General features: G+C 45.6%; 1 protein-coding gene across 1 annotated transcript in view; it reads right to left on the bottom strand.

The window, feature by feature from the left end:
- Positions 1-10,820: 10,820 nt before the first annotated feature.
- The window catches only part of LOC131351567 (mitogen-activated protein kinase 6-like), a 7,033-nt gene continuing 5,353 nt past the window's right edge, over positions 10,821-12,500 (bottom strand). The window contains exon 5 of the mRNA XM_058386985.1: positions 10,821-12,500. This exon is cut by the window's right edge and continues 1,498 nt beyond it. The gene's annotated coding sequence lies outside the window, so the exon portion shown is untranslated.

Raw genomic sequence — 12,500 nt, forward strand, 5'->3', positions numbered from 1 at the left:
TACCCCTGCTGGGCCCTTAGCCCTCACTTTCTCTGATGGGCAGTGGTGGGTGTTGATTGGGGTTTATGCAACCGGTGGTCCCTGGAGCAAGGCCTTTAACTGTTAGTTGCTTTTAAGTGCAGTGGTGGGTGTTGATTGGGGTTCACGCAACTGGTGGTCCCTTGAGCAAGGTCTCACCACTCCAGGGACACTGTATCATGGCTGACCCTTTGCTCTTACTTAATAAGTTGGGATATGTGAAGAAAGAACGCCAGTGTGACCAATAAACAGTTCTATCACAACATCATGGCTTTGTTCACAATCAACAGTTTACCTTTTACTTGATGTTGAACTTTTAAACCAGTGTCCCAGACTTACTTTTATGAGCAAAGATCTGTCTCATCCATTTCTGGCATTTAGCAGACACCCTTATCCAGATCTCATTTTATACAACTAAGGGTTAAGAGCCTTGCTCAGGGGCCCAGCAGTGGCAGTTTGGTGGATCTGGGATTCAGACTCACAACCTTCTGATCAGTAATCCAACACCTTCACCACTAAACTAGCGCATCCACATTATCTGTTATTTCTCATTTGCAGAAATAACTTGTGAAGATCATCCTGGTATGTTTATCACATTCAGAGACTAGCTCTAAAAATATAACTTTGCTTTCAGCATCTGTGTTTGTTCCCAGTTGAACAAACTGAGCAAGCAGTTTAATGTGGAATTTTATACAATAACATGGAATGTTGGATTACAGCATCGCTCTCAACTATCTGGAAGATCCCTGGAGAAGAGACGTCACTCCTCTGAATCAAAAGAAGTTTAATTGAGATGGAAGGAGATGGATCTATGGAGTCTGCATGGAAGGAGATGGATCTATGGAGTCTGCATGGAAGGAGATGGATCTATGGAGTCTGGATGGAAGGAGATGGATCTATGGAGTCTGGATGGAAGGAGATGGCTCTATGGAGTCTGCATGGAAGGAGATGGATCTATGGAGTCTGCATGGAAGGAGATGGATCTATGGAGTCTGGATGGAAGGAGATGGATCTATGGAGTCTGCATGGAAGGAGATGGATCTATGGAGTCTGGATGGAAGGAGATGGATCTATGGAGTCTGCATGGAAGGAGATGGATCTATGGAGTCTGCATGGAAGGAGATGGATCTATGGAGTCTTCATGGAAGGAGATGGATCTATGGAGTCTGCATGGAAGGAGATGGATCTATGGAGTCTGGATGGAAGCTCCTCTGCCTGGAAGATGAATAATAATAAAAAGAAATTTCATAACTGATTAAAAGTGTCATAATGTCACACGCAGTCTTCTGATCCAAAGTTAGCGATAAAGCTTTTGCTTTCATTCTGCACTCTGCGGCGTTTCTTAGGGAGTTTCCCCACAATCTTACTGCAGCGATCTATCGTTTTGGCAGAGTGTTTCTAATCGGATGTAAATCAGTGCAGATTTTCTCTGAGTGTCTGATGTTCATGGTCCTGATGTTCCAGCTGATCGGTGTTCTTTGAAGCAGTTGTGTTTGTGAAGCTCAGTGTCCTGTTTTTAATTGATGGCGGTTTCTCAGAAACCTTGTTTTTGAAGACTGCTGACAGCAGTGTAGGATGTCCTGACATTCTCGACCTGAGCTGCTAACACACACTGTTCATTATCTGTGTCTCAGATCTGATGAGATCACAGGTCACGCCGTGAGCTGAAGACACACTGACGAGATGTTTGTTCGAGTCCAGACTTGTGTTTAACGGCTGGTTCGGGGAGGAGCGTCTGCTTCCTGCTCGCTTCCCAGAATCCTGACCAGAATCATTCCTCATGTCAGCAAACCCCCAATAAAATGCTGAACTTCACCTTCACAACCGGAGCTGAGGTTGAAGATAAACAGAAATTCCCTGTGATCATACAACTCCCCGAAAATTACACAACAATGTCATCACTGAGTTATGAAGTGGGCGGGGCTTAGTCACTCACTCACACTGTTCCAGTTTCAAATGTTACAAATACACAGCTTTAAAAAAAAGCACTAACTGTGTCTGACACACACACACACACACACACACACACACACACACACTGAGTCTTACATGAGGACATGTGGAGAAAAGAAGAGAAGAAAAACACATCCCTCTGAGGGAAATAATCCAGATTAAATCCTGAAATGAAGAGAGAATAATGTCAGTACCACACACACATGAGAGAGAGAGAGAGAGAGAGATGGAGAGAGAGAGAGATGGAGAGAGAGAGAGAAGATGGAGAGAGAGAGAGAGAGAGAGAGAGAGAGAGATGGAGAGAGAGAGAGATGGAGAGAGAGAGAGAGAGAGAGAGAGAGAGAGAGAGAGAGAGAGAGAGAGAGAGAGAGAGAGAGAGATGGAGAGAGAGAGAGAGAGAGAGAGAGAGAGAGAGAGAGAGAGAGAGAGAGAGAGAGAGAGAGAGAGAAGATGGAGAGAGAGAGAGAGAGAGAGAGAGAGAGAGAGAGAGAGAGAGAGAGAGAGAGAGAGAGAGAGAGAGAGAGAGAGAGAGAGAGAGAGAGAGAGAGAGAGAGAGAGCGAGAGAGAGAGAGAGAGAGAGAGAGAGAGAGAGAGAGAGAGAGAGAGAGAGAGAGAGAGAGAGAGAGAGAGAGAGAGAGAGAGAGAGAGAGAGAGAGAGAGAGAGAGAGAGAGAGCGAGAGAGAGAGAGAGCGAGAGAGAGAGAGAGAGAGAGAGAGAGAGAGAGAGAGAGCGAGAGAGAGAGAGAGAGAGAGAGAGAAGATGGAGAGAGAGAGAGAGAGAGAGAGAGAGAGAGAGAGAGAAGATGGAGAGAGAGCGAGAGAGAGAAGATGGAGAGAGAGAGAGAGAGAAGATGGAGAGAGAGAGAGAGAGAGAGAGAGAGAGAGAGAGAGAGAAGATGGAGAGAGCGAGAGAGCGAGAGAGAGAGAGAAGATGGAGAGAGAGAGAGAGAGAGAGAGAGAGAGAGAGAGAGAGAGAGAGAGAAGATGGAGAGAGAGAGAGAGAAGATGGAGAGAGAGAGAGAGAAGATGGAGAGAGAGAGAGAGAGAGAGAGAGAGAGATGGAGAGAGAGAGAGTGTATTGTGTGTAAATCAGTAATGATGTTATAATGAGTTATTATGGTTAAAGGCTGTGTCTCAATCCACTCTCTAGCCCCCTAGGTAGTGTATGAGTGTGTAGGGCTGGTAAAGACCCCTGGTCATGGTCCGAAGTGAAAACTCTGACCCTGCTCCTGACCTTTGCTGCTGTTTTGTGTATCCAGGAGACGTAAAGCTGGGGGCGGAGCTGGGGGTGGAGCTATGCTGAGACGTGCTGGAACTGGAGATTCAGTGTGAACTGATCTGCATCTGATGCAACACTGTCGACATGAAGCACCGTCTGTGTGTGTGTGAGTGTGTGTGAGAGTGTGTGAGTGTGTGTGAGAGTGTGTGTGAGAGTGTGTGTGTGTGTGTGTGTGAGAGTGTGTTTGTTCCACAGAGAGTTGAGACATTTCCCTGCTCTGAGGGAACAGAAGCAGAGCAGATGTTTACTCCTCTCCCACAGTGTGTGTGTGTGTGTGTGTGTGTGTGCAGGAGATGAGTACAGAAGAACACAGTGTGTGTGTATGTATGTGTGTGTGTGTGTGTGTGTGTGTGTGTGTGCAGGAGATGAGTACAGAAGAACACAGTGTGTGTGTATGTATGTGTGTGTGTGTGTGTGTGTGTGTGTGTGTGTGTGTGTGTGTGCAGGAGATCAGATGAGTACAGAAGAACAGTGTGTGTGTGTGCAGGAGATCAGATGAGTACAGAAGAACAGTGTGTGTGTGTGTGTGTGTGTGTGTGTGTGCAGGAGATCAGATGAGTACAGAAGAACAGTGTGTGTGTGTGTGTGTGTGTGCAGGAGATCAGATAAGTACAGAAGAACACACAGTGTGTGTGTGTGTGTGTGTGTGCAGGAGATCAGATGAGTACAGAACACACAGTGTGTGTGTGTGTGTGTGTGTGTGTGTGCAGGAGATCAGATGAGTACAGAAGAACAGACAGTGTGTGTGTGTGTGTGTGTGTGTGTGTGTGCAGGAGATCAGATGAGTACAGAACACAGTGTGTGTGTGTGTGTGTGTGTGTGTGCAGGAGATCAGATGAGTACAGAAGAACAGACAGTGTGTGTGTGTGTGTGTGTGTGTGTGTGTGCAGGAGATCAGATAAGTACAGAACACACAGTGTGTGTGTGTGTGTGTGTGTGCGCAGGAGATCAGATGAGTACAGAAGAACGCACAGTGTGTGTGTGTGTGTGCAGGAGATCAGATAAGTACAGAACACACAGTGTGTGTGTGTGTGTGTGTGTGTGTGTGCAGGAGATCAGATGAGTACAGAAGAACAGACAGTGTGTGTGTGTGTGTGTGTGTGTGTGTGTGTGTGTGTGTGTGTGTGCAGGAGATCAGATGAGTACAGAACACACAGTGTGTGTGTGTGTGTGTGTGTGCAGGAGATCAGATGAGTACAGAACACACAGTGTGTGTGTGTGTGTGTGTGTGTGTGTGTGCGCAGGAGATCAGATGAGTACAGAAGAACGCACAGTGTGTGTGTGTGTGTGTGTGTGTGTGCAGGAGATCAGATGAGTACAGAAGAACAGACAGTGTGTGTGTGTGTGTGTGTGTGTGCAGGAGATCAGATGAGTACAGAAGAACAGACAGTGTGAGTGTGTGTGTATGTGTGTGTGCAGGAGATCAGATGAGTACAGAAGAACACACAGTGTGTGTGTGTGTGTGTGTGTGTGTGTGTGTGTGTGCAGGAGATCAGATGAGTACAGAACACACAGTGTGTGTGTGTGTGTGTGTGTGTATGTGTGTGTGTATGTGTGTGTGCAGGAGATCAGATGAGTACAGAACACACAGTGTGTGTGTGTGTGTGTGTGTGTGTGTGTGTGTGCAGGAGATCAGATGAGTACAGAAGAACACACAGTGTGTGTGTGTGTGTGTGTGTGTGTGTGTGTGCAGGAGATCAGATGAGTACAGAACACACAGTGTGTGTGTGTGTGTGTGTGTGCAGGAGATCAGATGAGTACAGAACACACAGTGTGTGTGTGTGTGTGTATGTGTGTGTGCAGGAGATCAGATGAGTACAGAACACACAGTGTGTGTGTGTGTGTGTGTGTGTGTGTGTGTGTGCAGGAGATCAGATGAGTACAGAAGTACACACAGAGTGTGTGTGTGTGTGTGTGTGTGTGTGTGCAGGAGATCAGATGAGTACAGAAGAACAGTGTGTGTGTGTGTGTGTGTGTGTGTGTGTGCAGGAGATCAGATGAGTACAGAACACACAGTGTGTGTGTGTGTGTGTATGTGTGTGTGCAGGAGATCAGATGAGTACAGAACACACAGTGTGTGTGTGTGTGTGTGTGTGTGTGTGTGTGTGTGTGTGTGTGTGTGCAGGAGATCAGATGAGTACAGAAGTACACACAGAGTGTGTGTGTGTGTGTGTGTGCAGGAGATCAGATGAGTACAGAAGAACAGTGTGTGTGTGTGTGTGTGTGTGTGTGTGCAGGAGATCAGATGAGTACAGAAGAACAGTGTGTGTGTGTGTGTGTGCAGGAGATCAGATGAGTACAGAAGAACAGTGTGTGTGTGTGTGTGTGTGTGTGTGCAGGAGATCAGATGAGTACAGAAGAACAGTGTGTGTGTGTGTGTGTGTGTGTGCAGGAGATCAGATGAGTACAGAAGAACACACAGTGTGTGTGTGTGTGTGTGTGTGTGTGTGCAGGAGATCAGATGAGTACAGAACACACAGTGTGTGTGTGTGTGTGTGTGTGTGCAGGAGATCAGATGAGTACAGAAGAACAGACAGTGTGTGTGTGTGTGTGTGTGTGTGTGTGTGTGTGTGTGCAGGAGATCAGATGAGTACAGAACACACAGTGTGTGTGTGTGTGTGTGTGTGTGTGTGTGCAGGAGATCAGATGAGTACAGAAGAACAGACAGTGTGTGTGTGTGTGTGTGTGTGTGTGTGTGCAGGAGATCAGATGAGTACAGAACACACAGTGTGTGTGTGTGTGTGTGCAGGAGATCAGATGAGTACAGAAGAACAGACAGTGTGTGTGTGTGTGTGTGTGTGTGCAGGAGATCAGATGAGTACAGAAGAACAGTGTGTGTGTGTGTGTGTGTGTGTGTGTGTGCAGGAGATCAGATGAGTACAGAACACACAGTGTGTGTGTGTGTGTGTGTGTGTGTGTGTGCAGGAGATCAGATGAGTACAGAAGAACACACAGTGTGTGTGTGTGTGTGTGTGTGTGTGTGCAGGAGATCAGATGAGTACAGAACACACAGTGTGTGTGTGTGTGTGTGTGTGTGTGTGTGTGTGTGTGTGTGTGCAGGAGATCAGATGAGTACAGAAGAACACACAGTGTGTGTGTGTGTGTGTGTGTGTGTGTGTGTGTGTGTGTGTGTGCAGGAGATCAGATGAGTACAGAACACACAGTGTGTGTGTGTGTGTGTGTGTGTGTGTGTGCAGGAGATCAGATGAGTACAGAAGAACACACAGTGTGTGTGTGTGTGTGTGTGTGTGTGCAGGAGATCAGATGAGTACAGAACACACAGTGTGTGTGTGTGTGTGTGTGTGTGTGTGCAGGAGATCAGATGAGTACAGAACACACAGTGTGTGTGTGTGTGTGTGTGTGTGTGCGCAGGAGATCAGATGAGTACAGAAGAACGCACAGTGTGTGTGTGTGTGTGTGTGTGTGTGTGTGTGCAGGAGATCAGATGAGTACAGAACACACAGTGTGTGTGTGTGTGTGTGTGTGTGTGTGTGCAGGAGATCAGATGAGTACAGAAGAACACACAGTGTGTGTGTGTGTGTGTGTGTGTGTGTGCAGGAGATCAGATGAGTACAGAACACACAGTGTGTGTGTGTGTGTGTGTGTGTGTGCAGGAGATCAGATGAGTACAGAACACACAGTGTGTGTGTGTGTGTGTGTGTGTGTGCAGGAGATCAGATGAGTACAGAACACACAGTGTGTGTGTGTGTGTGTGTGTGTGTGCAGGAGATCAGATGAGTACAGAACACACAGTGTGTGTGTGTGTGTGTGTGTGTGCAGGAGATCAGATGAGTACAGAAGAACAGACAGTGTGTGTGTGTGTGTGTGTGTGTGTGTGTGTGTGCAGGAGATCAGATGAGTACAGAACACACAGTGTGTGTGTGTGTGTGTGTGTGCAGGAGATCAGATGAGTACAGAAGAACAGACAGTGTGTGTGTGTGTGTGTGTGTGTGTGCAGGAGATCAGATGAGTACAGAACACACAGTGTGTGTGTGTGTGTGTGTGTGTGTGTGTGTGTGTGCAGGAGATCAGATGAGTACAGAAGAACGCACAGTGTGTGTGTGTGTGTGTGTGTGTGTGTGTGTGTGTGTGTGCAGGAGATCAGATGAGTACAGAACACACAGTGTGTGTGTGTGTGTGTGTGTGTGTGTGTGCAGGAGATCAGATGAGTACAGAAGAACAGACAGTGTGTGTGTGTGTGTGTGTGTGTGTGTGTGCAGGAGATCAGATGAGTACAGAACACACAGTGTGTGTGTGTGTGTGTGTGTGTGTGTGTGCAGGAGATCAGATGAGTACAGAACACACAGTGTGTGTGTGTGTGTGTGTGTGTGTGCAGGAGATCAGATGAGTACAGAAGAACGCACAGTGTGTGTGTGTGTGTATGTGTGTGTGCAGGAGATCAGATGAGTACAGAACACACAGTGTGTGTGTGTGTGTGTATGTGTGTGTGCAGGAGATCAGATGAGTACAGAAGTACACACAGAGTGTGTGTGTGTGTGTGTGTGTGTGTGTGCAGGAGATCAGATGAGTACAGAACACACAGTGTGTGTGTGTGTGTGTGTGTGTGTGTGTGCAGGAGATCAGATGAGTACAGAACACACAGTGTGTGTGTGTGTGTATGTGTGTGTGCAGGAGATCAGATGAGTACAGAAGTACACACAGAGTGTGTGTGTGTGTGTGTGTGTGTGTGCAGGAGATCAGATGAGTACAGAAGTACACACAGAGTGTGTGTGTGTGTGTGTGTGTGTGTGTGCAGGAGATCAGATGAGTACAGAACACACAGTGTGTGTGTGTGTGTATGTGTGTGTGCAGGAGATCAGATGAGTACAGAAGAACACACAGTGTGTGTGTGTGTGTGTGTGTGTGTGTGTGCAGGAGATCAGATGAGTACAGAACACACAGTGTGTGTGTGTGTGTGTATGTGTGTGTGCAGGAGATCAGATGAGTACAGAAGTACACACAGAGTGTGTGTGTGTGTGTGTGTGTGTGTGTATGTGTGTGTGCAGGAGATCAGATGAGTACAGAACACACAGTGTGTGTGTGTGTGTGTATGTGTGTGTGCAGGAGATCAGATGAGTACAGAAGTACACACAGAGTGTGTGTGTGTGTGTGTGTGTGTGTGTGTGTGCAGGAGATCAGATGAGTACAGAAGAACACACAGTGTGTGTGTATGTGTGTGTGTGTGTGTGCAGGAGATCAGATGAGTACAGAAGAACACACAGTGTGTGTGTATGTGTGTGTGTGTGTGTGCAGGAGATCAGATGAGTACAGAAGAACACACAGTGTGTGTGTATGTGTGTGTGTGTGTGTGCAGGAGATCAGATGAGTACAGAACACACAGTGTGTGTGTGTGTGTGTGTGTGTGTGCAGGAGATCAGATGAGTACAGAAGAACACACAGAGTGTGTGTATGTGTGTGTGTGTGTGTGCAGGAGATCAGATGAGTACAGAAGAACACACAGTGTGTGTGTGTGTGTGTGCAGGAGATCAGATGAGTACAGAACACACAGTGTGTGTGTGTGTGTGTGTGTGTGTGTGTGTGTGTGTGCAGGAGATCAGATGAGTACAGAAGAACACACAGAGTGTGTGTGTGTGTGTGTGTGGATTGTGATCAGTGGAGGAACTTCTCTGTGCTGTGCAGATTTACAGCAGGGAGAAATGATATCAGATCTGTGTGTGTGCACTCCTTCTCTCTCAAACACACACACACACACACACACACACACACACACACACAGTGTCTCTCTCTCTCCCTGTATTAGAGGTGAGTTGGTGTGATTTGCTGCTTGTTACACTAGAGGGCGCTGAAACACAGTAAATTATAGGGTTTATAACTCTGTGTGTGTGTAAAACCTTTCAGTGGTTAATAACCCTGCACTTACACACTTAATCACTAAATGAATGTATTAGTGTGTGTGTGTGTGTGTGTGTGTGTGTTCATTTCTGTATTTATTCTACTCTTTGTACATTAATGTGCTGCTTCAGTTTATACAGCTGACTCCATCTATATATTCAACACCCTCTCTCTCTCTCTCTCTCTCTGTCTCTCTTTCTGTCTCCATCACACTCTCAGTGTCTCTCTCTCTCACTCTCTCTCCTGCTGTCTCTCCCTCACGCTCTCTCTCTGTCCTGATTGTACAGGTTGGTGGAAAACTCTGTCCCCTGATGGAGCAGTTTGTCTCCTGAGAGTCTCCTAAGAAGCTGTTTGCTGATGCAGTGAAGAGAAAACAGCACAGTCACGTTGTTATGAACGCATGCACACACACACACACACACACACACACACACACTCAGACTCACACAACAGTTCTGTTTCCTTTTTAGTCTTGCTCTGCAGTAATGAGGCTAATGTAGCTAACACAACAGAAGTGGATGGACACCAGTTTAGCTCCAGTGTAGGAGTGTGTGTGTGTGTGTGTGTTGTAGAGGAACAAATGTAAGATGATACCAGAACACTTGACTTGCCACTTTACCTGCAGTGTGTTTAAATAGAACAATAGAAAGTTAATCTCACACACACACAGTACAAGGAGTGTAGTGAACTCAGTAATCTGTGGTGTGTTGTACAATAAGCTGTTATTCAGCTGGGATAAAATGTTCTTTTCCGTTCACCCTGTGTGTGTGTGTGTGTGTGTGTGTGTTTGTGTGTGTGTATAATCCTGCCACAATTGATCTCAGCAGGATGTTTTACTTCGACACTAAGGACTATTTTATCCTGCGTACTCACTCGGGTGTTTCATCTAACAGGAACTTTATTACATCAAGTTTTCTCAGCATGTAAAGAATAAAACAGTGTGTGTGTGTCGTAGAAACATACCACACAGAGCCTGAGTGAGATATTTTATTTACTATCAGTAAACAGGCTGAAGCTCTGAGAGCAGACACAGACTCCACCCCCTCGTTAAGCCAATTAGAAGCTGGTTTAGATCAATAACACTGTGTGTTTCAGGAGGATCTGGCAACCCAACCTCGAGTTTACGAGGTGAGTCAACATTAGTTTACCAAGGAAATGATTAGACTGTATGTGCTATGGAGTGAGCTCATGCTGCAGGTGAGAGGGAGGGAGGGAGGATAGAGGGGGGAGGGAGAGAGAGAGAGAGAGAGAGAGAGAGAGAGAGAGAGAGATATATCAGGTGTATGGTTTTGCAGATGGCAGTGCTGACATCAGTGTCATGGTAACACACAAAAACATCTACAAGTGTGTGTGTAACTCAGGTGTAAAAGACTCCAGAGAAATTGAAGCTTTCACTGCTCACTATATTTGATACTTATACACTCTGTGTGTGTGTGTGTGTGTGTGTCCAGAAGTTTAATTTAATACCTTTAATGAATTGTTAGGGGAAAGGAAAAAGAAAGAGAGAAAGCGTGTGGGAGAGAGAGAGAGAGAGAGAGAGAGAGAGACGCATGGGTACACAGACCATGTAATCATTATGAAGGAGACTAACACCTTCAGTTAGAGGTCCAGTCTGTGTAGAGAGCAGTGTCCACTCAGACACTATCATTAGTGTGAGACCCCCAACCCCCCATGCCCCCCCCTCCCCCCCACCAATAACAGCGCAGGAGAAGCAGAAGTCAATTTCACCCGGCCATTTTTATTTGATTTATTTTACAAGGGAACCAACGGAGTATCAGTTCATCAACCGAAACACAAAGAAACAAAATCAAATAAAAAATAAGAATAAAAAGAGAAGAAGTCCACAGCTCTACTAACATGCTAGAATAAGCTTAAACCTCGATCATGCTCACGTGGGAGAAAAGAAATAAACCTGGGAGAAAGGCGAGGGCGCCGCTAACTTCGCTTCAGATGTACCTTCCATAGCGGATCGTCTGTGCACATGGAACTGCACAGGGGTGTGAAAAGGAGGAGGAAAAACAGGAGACATTAAGACTTTCAGGTGCGCTGATTCCGTAAAACACTTCCTTTCACTTCCGCACCTCCACGTTAAAAACAACAAAACAAAAACAACAAAAAAACATCATTTCCTTAAAAAAAGGAACGCTGGAAAAACAAGAGAGTTCTTCACAAAGGATCCTCCAGCTGTTTTTATACACACTCTCTCTCTCTCTCTCTCACACACACACACACAAGATGGAAGGTTCGATGCCTCAGTCGCCATTCAGGATCACATTGAAACATAACGACGGCTCGTAAAATAAAATAAATAGATATCACCAGATAGGATTCAAAAATAAATACGTGATAACACTTCACTATGGCGAAAAAAAGAGATAGAAAGAATAAAACAGCCATGTGATCAGGGCACTGAAAGGTCGTACAGGGCGAGTGACACACACACACACCGCATGTCTACAGTTACCTCTGAGGTAGATAACACACTTTACGTTAATCTACAGGTTTTAAAAAATAAAAAGGAAAACTAAAACGGCTGAGCTGCTGGCATCGGGTCCGAATAAACACACCTGGGATACGGAGAAGTCACCGACAACTGGAGGGAGAGGGGGAGGAAAAGAGGGAGAAAAGGAGGAGAGAAGGAGATATATATATAAAAAAACACAAAAATAAAGGGATTTATGTTACATTAAACATCTGTGAGAGTATATTAAAAGTTTTAAAAAAAAAGTAGTAAGAATGATACACTATATTGCCAAAAGTTTCGGGACACCCCTCCAAATCACTGAATTCAGGTGTTGTTTTTCAGGGGTTGATCTCGGCCCCTTAGTTCCAGTGAAAGGAACTCTTAATGCTTCAGCTTCATACCAAGACATTTTGGACAATTTCATGCTCTTTGTGGGAACAGTTTGGGGATGACCCCTTCCTGTTCCAACATGATTGGATGAGTTTGGTGTGGAGGAACTTCACAGAGTCCTGACCTCAACCCCATAGAACACCTTTGGGATGAATTAGAGTGGAGACTGTGAGACAGACCTTCTCATCCAACATCAGTGCCTGACCTCACAAATGTCCACCATTCTAGAAGAATGGTCAAAATTCCCATAAACACACTCCTAAACCTTGTGGAAAGCCTTCCCAGAAGAGTTGAAGCTGTTATAGCTGCAAAGGGGCGGGACAACTCCATATTACATTCATGGGCTTGTAAAGGCAGACGTCCCAAAACTTTTGGCAATATAGTGTATAAAAGGGCCACAAAGTATAGTGATGGATATAAAAATGTATTTTTAAAATAGGAAAAAAAAAATAAGTGATGGGAGTTTTGGGAGTGTGGGTGTTGAAGACGACTCGAAATTAAAAATTAGCGATAAAAATGTAAAATTCAGGTTTAACTTTGTAAA

This window comes from Hemibagrus wyckioides, linkage group LG04, assembly GCF_019097595.1.
Source record: "Hemibagrus wyckioides isolate EC202008001 linkage group LG04, SWU_Hwy_1.0, whole genome shotgun sequence".
NCBI lineage: Eukaryota > Metazoa > Chordata > Actinopteri > Siluriformes > Bagridae > Hemibagrus > Hemibagrus wyckioides.